This window comes from Danio rerio, chromosome 25 (assembly GCF_049306965.1).
Source record: "Danio rerio strain Tuebingen ecotype United States chromosome 25, GRCz12tu, whole genome shotgun sequence".
Taxonomy (NCBI): domain Eukaryota; kingdom Metazoa; phylum Chordata; class Actinopteri; order Cypriniformes; family Danionidae; genus Danio; species Danio rerio.
In genome coordinates this window covers 19,331,421-19,342,881 of record NC_133200.1, presented here as the reverse complement: position 1 = coordinate 19,342,881, position 11,461 = coordinate 19,331,421, and the positions used below count along the sequence as shown (strand labels likewise).

At 32.2% G+C, this 11,461-nt stretch overlaps 2 long non-coding RNA genes across 2 annotated transcripts; one reads left to right on the top strand and one right to left on the bottom strand.

Annotated features, from left to right (window-relative positions):
- The first annotated feature begins 2,311 nt into the window (after window positions 1-2,311).
- Window positions 2,312-4,855, top strand: LOC101886343 (uncharacterized). The gene is made up of 6 exons (XR_002457772.3): window positions 2,312-2,465; window positions 3,769-3,953; window positions 4,039-4,146; window positions 4,225-4,281; window positions 4,373-4,547; window positions 4,656-4,855. It is a non-coding gene; the product is annotated as an uncharacterized lncRNA (long non-coding RNA).
- Window positions 4,856-9,194: 4,339 nt separating this feature from the next.
- LOC137489748 (uncharacterized) lies at window positions 9,195-10,832 on the bottom strand. Its single transcript, XR_011009123.2, has 4 exons — window positions 10,749-10,832; window positions 10,325-10,384; window positions 9,427-9,466; window positions 9,195-9,328 (listed from the first exon to the last, which is right to left on the bottom strand). It is a non-coding gene; the product is annotated as an uncharacterized lncRNA (long non-coding RNA).
- Between the last annotated feature and the right edge of the window lie 629 nt (window positions 10,833-11,461).

Below are 11,461 nucleotides of genomic sequence, written 5' to 3'. Positions count from 1 at the left end.
CAATCATAAACTGGTGTTAAATCGTGAATTAGAGTTATTCAGTTCGTCTTTCCAGGACACCCAAGGTATTTAAGTTTACCTTATTCACTTCTAGCGTGTGGGTTCACTGTTCATTCTTTTCTGAGTATGGGGAAGAAGAAAAAAACCTGAGATGCATTTCCTGCCACATTTGCTGAAGTGAAAATACAGTACAAAGACAACCTGCAATATCTCACCCTTTCTCCCCCCCTGCCGCACACTTTTGTAGGTTGTGAAAATGAGAAGGTGGAAATGATTCAGTTACATCTGCTCCTTTCCTCTTGTTAAACCTACATCCGCCAGACCATGACAGCTTTAACACACTAACATGCTGACAGTGATTTTGACGAGCGGTACGGACATCCGCAGCTGGTGGGTTTCACCCGACCTCAGCCTCTGTAATTATCACAGCTTCTGTTTTCCCTCAAGTGTGCTGACTGTCTGTGAGCATCTAGAAGCTCTTAAATGGGTGCTAAACAGCTAGACTTTAAAAATATAGATGATGTATTATGGTTCAGAAGACACACTATTACAGAATAATTAAAAATATATAATTTTGAGAGCTTTTGGATTTAATACAAAGACCTTTTTAGATATTTTTTTTTTTTCAAGAAAGAGGGTTAGTTCACCCAAAAGTGAAAATTCTGTCATTAATTACCCGCCCTCAAGTGATTTCAAATCTCTGTTCATCTTCGGAGCATGAATGAAGATGTTTTAGATGAAACCTGAGAGCTCTCTCATCCTCCATTAACAGTAAGTTTTCCTGAAAACTTCCTCATAACACACCATATGCCTTTAGTGGTTCAATTGTATTATTATGAAGCTACAAGAAGTCTTTTGTGACTCCTCAAGTTTCAACCATTGTCAGGGGCAACACGTTCTCACTCCCAACTCGTCACATACTGACGCTTGGTCAGGAACCCTCGGCGTCAGTTATTGACGCACAGGGTACCCCTTTAGCGTCATATTTAGACGTGCAGGGATTCCCTATAGAATCTGTGCCTGAGCCTGAGGCGTCATATGGAGACGCTGGAGGCTCGTATAATTACCAATAGATGTCAACGCAATTTTTAAAACCTGATTTACGCCTATTATCTTAGTTTTCTTATTTTAAAAATATGTAATTTTTATTTTGTTCATGAAAAGCGTCTGTAAACGGGGTCGAAACTACTGTATGAATAAACTTCGGCCCACGTGACATCCCTTCACGGTGAGTTTAACGCCGCTCTGCTATTGGTCAAACTGCATCAGCGGTGAGTTCTCAGATGAGTTCAACTGTCAACATTAAATATTACGTTAATGCTGCATAATATATTTTTATTGGAGATTAGTTGGTGTTTATAAATATGTTATCATTTACTTTATATTTAATGAGTGAAAATATATTCGGTTGTCCAGTTTAGGGTAACTATGCCTAATAAAACTTTGATTCATTCATATTATTTATTATTTTTTTACTTAAAAAAATATTAAATTTCAAGTACTAAGGTTAAAAATGTTTTCGGCTGATATTTTTCATTTTAAATTATTTATTAAAGTTGGGGTCATTGTATGTGGCGATCTATTTTTTACAGTCTATGCTCGCTATCCCAAGGTTCATTGCGATCCCAAGGTTCACTGCGGTTTTCCACAAGGTAAGTAAAAAGTAAACAAATAAACACGATTTGTTGATAAAGCATGTACTGTGAACTAGCGACGTTATCTAATTACATCAAGTTCATTTATTAAAAACATATTTTTCTCACATATAACGTTGGTCATGCATTAGAACAATATATACATTTTAAGATAAGGAACAGTGTAACCAGATTGTTGTTTTCCACAATAGAATTCGTGCAAAATCTATATATAATATGCAATATGCAACTCTAATAATACAAATGTATTCGTAATTGTTTCAATATTAAAGAACATCAAGTGTTTCCAAAGGTTTATTGTAAAAACAATTATTTTCCATGCCTTTAAAGGAAAAAGGCAGAAATTTTGCCCGTCTGAGCACATTTTATTCATTGTACAACACAAAACTAAACAAAAAAATAGCTTAATCTACCACACACACACACACACATATATATATATATATACAGGTGTACATTATAAGGTGTTCACTGTTCAGATATGAATATTTTTTCTTTTCTCTTTTCAGGTTCTTTAGATTTCTTTAAAAATCCAATTTTGTTTTCTAATAAGCAAAAAGTAAAATCACTTTACCCATGTTTATATGTTAAATTGCACTTGTCTCTCTATCTCTGTTAACACATTTATATTTGTTTGATTAATTCTTGTGTCTTTCAGCCTGTTTCTGCCTATCACCATGAGTGATTCCTCAATACTCAGATTTATCATCAAGATCTCAATTATAAGCTCAAGTTTTGATGACAACTTGGTGATCTGCAGAAAGCACCACCATGTAAGGAAGGCCAAGACCACTCTGGAATCAGTCAAGGGTTAGTGAAGTTTTTCATTCCATGTATATTAAATATCTACATTGTTTAGGCATATGTGATTGTATGAGATAAAATGCATTTATTCTTTCACTACTATTGTAATAACAGAAAGAAACGCATTAGTTTTACTATTACTATTGTTTATGACAAACATTAAAAAACTACAGCATAAGCTCACAAAATATTGTGGCCTAACTGTTTAAAACTAATTGTTCTGGGTGTTGATAGTGGCCAACCATTTTTTTTCTTTTTCAGAAAGTATTTTGTTTTGTCTGATTTTATGACACCTTATAGGCCATCAACTGCCCACATTGGGGTTTAGGAAATTAGAACTGCTTATGCTGCTTGTCTACTAGTCTTAGGATAAGTTAGAAATGTTATAAATGTACATTTTTTTGTTGTTTTTATCTGGTACAGCTCATAGGAACTCCAATCTTCCCAACTGTGAGAGGGCCTTGCTCCAGTGACTGTCAGTGTGTACTTCATTGTTTCCATTAGTCCCTGTATCTGTAGACCTAGGTGACAGTGGGCTAGAGTAAAATTTTGGTTTTATTTAAACTAAGGCATACTGATGGCCTTTTTATCTCAGATTTGGTCATGCAAGTATTAATATATCCTAAAGTATTTTTATATTCTTTCCATTGGTGGAAAAGATGTTGGTATAATTATTTTTAATGGACTGCTAAGATCTCAGCAGACATTTTTCTGAGATATTCTTGAGTGGGAGTCTGTGCAATACAAGGTGGATAGTATTTGCAAGGAAGAGCCCTTCATCTGTTCTGCTTCCACACTAGATATACTGCCAATTTAAGTAGATATGAACCATAAGCATAACCATTTCAAGAATGCACGAGGTACTTTAAACTGTATGTGTTGAAACTAAATTAACAAGAAAACAGCTCTGTGATGTTCACCTAAGAAAATTAGATTAGAAGATATAAACTGTTATGCACTTGTTCTGTACTGTTTCATTCCTTTTTCAAACACTGGCATTTTTGAAGGTTTATTTACAGCTAAGGATTAAGAATTGACAGGAAGATTTGTGGACTACATCAACTAATGACACTACCTCCAAAGAGTTGCAAAAAGCTGTCCAAAGTTTCAGCACCATCTTTAAGCCCATGATTTTAGTGTGTTTCATGCCTAATCACATGAGTTTATATCTGAAATAGATGAACTGTGATTGTCTTAAACTGATCTACAAGTAAATGCCAAAACTTATTGGTTTACTTATTTATTTATTTATTTATTTGTTTGTTTGTTTGTTTGTTTGTTTGTTTGTTTGTTTGTATATGTTAACCAGGTGAAATGGAGTGAGGCATACCAGGATATGCCTGGTTTTACTTTTGGGAAGGAGGTTGAACAGTGCAATATTTCTTCTATAGGATTGCAGTGACCAGACATGCTACTGTAACTCTCATGGTCATGTGCTGGAATTAGCAGATATTCAACAATTTGGCCATCTCGCTGACCTGTTGATATCAGAAGGTAACAATATCCAGTTGAATTTGTTTTAGTTGTTCAGTAACCTATTTAAATAGTATTGTGATTTTTTGATTGCTTATCATTGTAGACCGCAACAGCTCTGCAAAGCAAGTTGCAAAACAGAATCCATGAAACTGGCAGTGACTGGAAACCAATTGGAAGACTTTGGTCTGTGATGTAGAGGAGTGGGCAGACGGTGAGGAAATTCTTATTAATATTACATGTAGTCATGAAAAATTGTGTTACTATTACTGTCATTTTTTTTTTTCAGTAGCAGAAGCAAAGACAACAAAAAGAAGAAGTGATGTGGATGTCTTCGTCATATTGCATGGTATGTACACTAGACTTCTGTCAGTGTTGATTCTTTAAAAGTTGACGTATAATCCTTGTTATACAACTTTCTTTTCATAAATATATTTCAGACTCTGCTGACCCAGCAACAAAGAGGAGGGTGTTCAACATCATCCTGCTAGTCAGGATTCTTCAGGAGAAGCAGTGGATTCTTGTGGCAGAGATGGCCAACCACTATAAATACCTTTCAACTCATCCTGGTTCCTTCAAAGAACTTTCCTGCTTGTTTGCTACTGAAATGTACTGGTATGTATTTGTATTTTTTGGCACAGACATAAGCATAAGGTTACCCTGTCCAAAGAATATTAATATATTTTTATGTTGTTGTGTTCTTCTTTCTTCTATTATATCTAGAGACCTGCAAGGTACCTGCAAGTTTTGGCTGGAGCAGAGAACATAGATTTTTTTTAAATAAAGCTCCAGCTGATGAGTTTGACATTGACTGTGGATTTTATTTTACTGTAATCCAGAAGAGGATGACCTCAACCCTGAATCTAAAGCATGTAATAAAATCTGTAAAAAATTAAATAAAATTGTCATCATTTATAACCAAATTGTCTTTTTTTTTTAAATACACAGATATGTACAGTATGTAAGCATTCCTCTAAAATCAATCAGTGTTGTAAATTAAGAGCATTATTGTATGCCTAACTGCTTACAACATATAACGATTTAAGGAACTCTATATTAAAATGAAATTATTACATTAAGTGACATTAAGAGCTTTTAAAATATTAATTTTATGATACATTTTTATGATAAATTTAATTTTTGCATATACTTGGGCAAAAAATGTACATTATTATGGTCAACTGCTCAGATACCTCCAGTCAATATGTGGCTGAGTCAGGCAACCACACTTCTACCTCTGGAAAAATTAACCTATGATTTACATCAAAGATCTGATGGATCCATTTGGTCCTCATGGATTTTTCTAAAAAAAAAAAAAAAAATTAATCTCCTTTTATTTTTGTCCTTACTTTGAAACATTTGTATTAATTTGTTAGAATGTCTAACAAAAAACTGCTGCACTTGTTGTGAGATAACAGTGCGACTGTTGTTATTCTGAAAATAAAAATTAACTTTGTATAATGTTTTATTGAATGCAAGATAAAAAATAAAATATTTTCCAAGAGATGGATTGCGGCTGGAAGAGCATCTGCTGCATAAAAACATGCTGGAAAAGTTGGCGGTTCATAGCACTGTGGCGACCCCTGGTTAATAAAGGTACTAAGCCAAAAAGAAAATGAATGAATGAAAATAAAATATGTATTGAAATATGTATTTTTGGTAGACATAGAACTACACAGTAACTTATAAATACAGCACAGAACTATTTTACTTCTAGTTTAGATAATTTAAATGTTTGCATTTTTATTTTGTTGGTTAATGGCTATGTATTTTTAATCATTTGGAGGTTTGAACTATTCGCAGCATTTGAAAGGATATCTTTTAATCATTGTTACCTCATTTCTCAATATTTTCATGATTCTTACAATGCAGCAAATCTTACAATCATTTGATCATAAAGAAAATAATTAACAAATTAACCCACATGCAGGACAAAGACATTATGTGGAATCATTATTAAACACAAGTTCATCCATTGTCATCAAATCATACTGTTACACAAACAGTTGAAGATTTAGAATGTAAAAATAATCAGATAAAGAGTGGTTTTTAAACAAATACATGTCTTTAAAAAGGTTTTATTTATAAACATTTACATATTTTAAAAGAACTTTTATCCATATTTCAAATAAAGTGAAAACAATTAAACAACACATGATGATCATTAATGAAACACACTTACAGAATTACATCCACACATATTATTCTGAACTCATAATATTTGTGATGAACATAATCACTATTGCTAATAACTTGTAATTAAAGAGGATACTAATGTTTAGCTTATTTTTACAGCTTTTTTTTTTTTTTTTTTTACCACAACTGTACATGTGACAATACAATTTCTTGTCCATGTTGAAGATAATACATCTACATAGGTTAACTGCCCTTTTACTCAAAGGGGATGAGTAGAGCCCCGTAGAAAAGGAAAAAGTATTCACATTTCAAACGAGAAATGAGTGAGAGAATATCAGCAAGACTATTACCTATGCTATGTTCAATAAATAATGTTGGATATAATAGTCTGATATATACTGATCAAGTCAATAAAAGATGTTTAAAAAATACTCATTGTAAAATAACAAATTTATGCCTGGCTTTCATATATGTCATAAATATATGCACAATGACCTTATTCAGATAGTCTTTAGTTCATTAAAATTTGTATCTGTTCCATTTTATTACAAAAAGGCTTTAAACTACATTACCCACAATCCTTTGTCGCTGTATAGATGGGAGAGGAAAGACATGGCGCTACAAATTGTAGTTCCTTGAAAGGTGTAGTTAGGGTTAAGTTTAGGGTTACGATCTTGGTTAATCGTTAACTATTTAAAACACAGCGATAACTCATTGATAAAGGACACTGTTAGTAAAGTGGCAAAGTTAGCAAAACATAGTTAGCAACACGAAGGATCTTTTAATTTGGCTTTGAAGTTATAGTCCAATCACAACGTCGCAATCTACGTCACACTTTGTCTCTATTTGGTAATCTTCCGGCTGAAGGTTGATTATAACCTTATAATATAACTTAAATATCAAAATGTGTATTAATATTACATGTTATTTGTTGTCTTATTAAAAATACAAATGTATATTTACCGTGAGATTACTTTGTGGGGGTAACCTGATGTGTAAAATGATCATAGTAAAACCAGATCATAGGCAGTATACTTAATTTGAAACGAATAATAAAATAATAGAAAAAGCTTCATGTTTGAAAACATTTCAAGCATTTGCTGTAACTAAACCCTGCATCATGTAGGTATACAAATATAAATATATGTCAAACTTAAATGACAAATATAGTGCCCATTAAATAGTATAAATAGTAGTTCATTGTAAATGAGTATGCAAATAAACACAATACATTTTTAATGAAACATTTATAATTTATTTATAATGCCACAAATAAAAATAATAAAAATCACACAAAAATGCAAAAATATATATTTTAACCAAAAATATATATTTTATAAGTTTTTAATGCAATAATATATTACCATACATATATAAATGATTAAAAACAATTATAATTGAAGGAAATGTATATTTTGTATTATTATTATTATATTTATTTTGTGATATTTATTCATGTCATACATCTGGTATGTCAAGCTCAAGTAAAACTGCACTGCAAAAAATATTTTCAAATGATGCCTTTGGAAATGCCATTATAATAAACAGCTTTCACAACAACAAGAAGTCAATTTCATGACAAATGCAAATTATGTTTATAATAACAACTTTCTGAACTTAAGCATCAAAAGTAGAATAAGTTCAAAACATATTCAAGTATTTACTGAAGAATAGCAAAAACTATTTTTACAAAACACTGAGAACCAAAGTGTGCTTGGTGAGTCCAGGTGTTTATGCTGACTAGACTGTCATATTGCAATCCGGTTAGCATGAGGAGACTTGGGCGTAAAGTGTCAGCAATTCCTGGAGGGCTCCCATGTGTTATTCCAGGTTTTGCCACTGTAAAGTATTAGAAGTGCACAACATCATTACTGAACAAAGAATGAGTGTTAGGTTTCATTTAGAAAGTTCAGTGATATTTATTTATATATGTAAAGTGTCATTAAACCTGGCACTCTTGAATTAACTGTATAATAGGTTAAACATTTCCAGCATGTTTCCATTTATTCCAAGCAGATCTGTCAGTTCTACAAACTCAGAGATCAGGATAGTGACTGCACTTCTCATTATGAACACCCTTATCCTTCACATACATTTTTATCACCACTGATGTCCACTGTTGTAGTTTTCATTGAAGGGAATGCTGACACAAATTCCAGCATGATTTTTTAAATAGCAGAATATGGGTATTATTGGACCAAAACCTTAAAAAAAAATACATCTCATGTTTGACTCATCAATTATATGAAAACTACAACAGCATACTGTGCTTCACCCTAAAATATTTCTAAATTATAACAAGCTTATTGCTTTACATGGCTAAACATTTATTTTATGCCTGCATGATTCACTGCTATTACTGTAACCCATTACACTCTTAACCCAAACTAGTTGACTTTATTAGAAAACTGCATCGAAACATGTTGCCTTAAATCCTTTATGTTTTTACACAAGGTGAAACTAAACAGCCCACTTTAAATTAACCTAGAACCTTTACAATCTTCTTGAACTTACAGTAATATTTTAATTCAAGTATGGCTGTTAAGTTGTACCTTGTATAAAATGTAAGGGGTTTAAGCCACTGGGTTTCTATACAATTTTCTAGTAAAGTCAACTAGATTGGGTTAAAGGAACAGTTCACTATTTACTCTCCTTTAAGTGGTTGTAAACCTTTTTTAAAAACTTCCAAGTTACTTTGTGTTGAACATGAAGGAAGTTTTTTGAAGAAAGTTGGAAAGCTGAAAACATTGACATACATAGTAGGAAAAAACAAATACTATGGAAGTTAATGTTTGCAGGTTTTCATCTTTCTTTAAAATATAATTTTTTTGTGTTTAACTGAAGTAAGCAAGTCAGACATATTTGGAACAAGTGAAGGATGAGTCAATAATGACAGAATTTTCATTTTTGGGTGAATCTCTTTAAGAGTATACTGAAAGAAATGTCCTACTCAATGAAGCTAACTTCAGCTGCATGTGTAGCCCCATGAGTACTTATCTAGAAATCAAAACAATGATCACGTCAGTCCCATTTTAGGCCCTTTATATCATATTGGCCACAGAATGGACTACTTAGTGTTGCAATAAAATAAAAAAATTAATAAAACTATGACTTACCACACAATACAAGACAAACAGTGAATTTTCAGCTCTGCCTTTGCTGTACACAAGATGAGGTTCCAGCTTCAACACTGATCTGAGTGGGGCAGTTGTGCAGCTCTGTGAGGTTGTGACTGTTTAGCTGCAGTGCTGTGAAGAGTTCTTTATTAAAAGAAAGTACATTCTTTTAAAATCTGTACATAATAACAAAGAAAATACAATGATTTTAAATAATGATTAATTCTGAACAAAAACATTACCCTTAGTCAAGATGAATTCATATGTCAAAAGTTTCTGCATCTGAAATGAATAAAAACAGATGTGACATTAGTTAAACCCACTAAACTACTAGATACATCAGTACTGCATTAAGCAGTTGTAAAGTAATGTAAGTGTAGTCCAAAATGAGCCTTAATCTCTTTAAGATAATGATTTAAAAAAACGTTGCTTGTGTTAAAAACAATCCAGCCACTTGTAATACATATGATCAATGGTAAATTTCTGAGAAGGTGCAAGGTAATCCTTGAATTTTACCATTACCATCCTGACTGACATAATATTTGAAAAGAAGACAGCTTGTTGTGCCTCTTTACCACAATTTAGAGATGATAGATTCTTTCTTTTATTAAATAAATTGGTAAAGGCCAAATTGTACTGGTAATAGTGTATGATATTCATTGTGTGACATACATCAGCTTAAGTTATACTTGAGCTTTTGTTATGCTATATATATATATATATATATATATATATATATATATATATATATATATATATATATATATATATATATATATATGTGTGTGTGTGTGTGTGTGTGTGTGTGTTTTAAGGCATGGAAAATAATTGTTTTTACAATAAACCTTTGGAAACACTTGATGTTCTTTAATATTGAAACAATTACGAATACATTTGTATTATTAGAGTTGCATATTGCATATTATATATAGATTTTGCACGAATTCTATTGTGGAAAACAACAATCTGGTTACACTGTTCCTTATCTTAAAATGTATATATTGTTCTAATGCATGACCAACGTTATATGTGAGAAAAATATGTTTTTAATAAATGAACTTGATGTAATTAGATAACGTCGCTAGTTCACAGTACATGCTTTATCAACAAATCGTGTTTATTTGTTTACTTTTTACTTACCTTGTGGAAAACCGCAGTGAACCTTGGGATCGCAATGAACCTTGGGATAGCGAGCATAGACTGAAAAAAATAGATCGCCACATACAATGACCCCAACTTTAATAAATAATTTAAAATGAAAAATATCAGCCGAAAACATTTTTAAACTTAGTACTTGAAATTTAATATTTTTTTAAGTAAAAAAATAATAAATAATATGAATGAATCAAAGTTTTATTAGGCATAGTTACCCTAAACTGGACAACCGAATATATTTTCACTCATTAAATATAAAGTAAATGATAACATATTTATAAACACCAACTAATCTCCAATAAAAATATATTATGCAGCATTAACGTAATATTTAATGTTGACAGTTGAACTCATCTGAGAACTCACCGCTGATGCAGTTTGACCAATAGCAGAGCGGCGTTAAACTCACCGTGAAGGGATGTCACGTGGGCCGAAGTTTATTCATACAGTAGTTTCGACCCCGTTTACAGACGCTTTTCATGAACAAAATAAAAATTACATATTTTTAAAATAAGAAAACTAAGATAATAGGCGTAAATCAGGTTTTAAAAATTGCGTTGACATCTATTGGTAATTATACGAGCCTCCAGCGTCTCCATATGACGCCTCAGGCTCAGGCACAGATTCTATAGGGAATCCCTGCACGTCTAAATATGACGCTAAAGGGGTACCCTGTGCGTCAATAACAGACGCCGAGGGTTCCTGACCAAGCGTCAGTATGTGACGAGTTGGGAGTGAGAATGTGTTGTCAGGGGTAGTTGATCAGCTACACATTTATAGGAGTACTTTCATAATGCACTATTATGTTAAATACTGCACTATTTAACATTTGCACATTTAAAAATTGCACATATTCATTGCACTGATTCATTTATTTGAACTGTACATACCCACTGCACATGGACATTTGTAATCATGTACACACCCACTGTGCATATACATTTATAAATATGTGTATCTATCTGCACACTTCTAATTATTAATAGCAATATGTACACATTCATTTATTGTAAATCTCTGTTACAACCTGTAAACAATGTTCATGGTACATCCCTCTGTAAATATCACCATATTTTTTTTATAACTGCACTTTATAACTTATACCTAAATCCTGCACTTGCT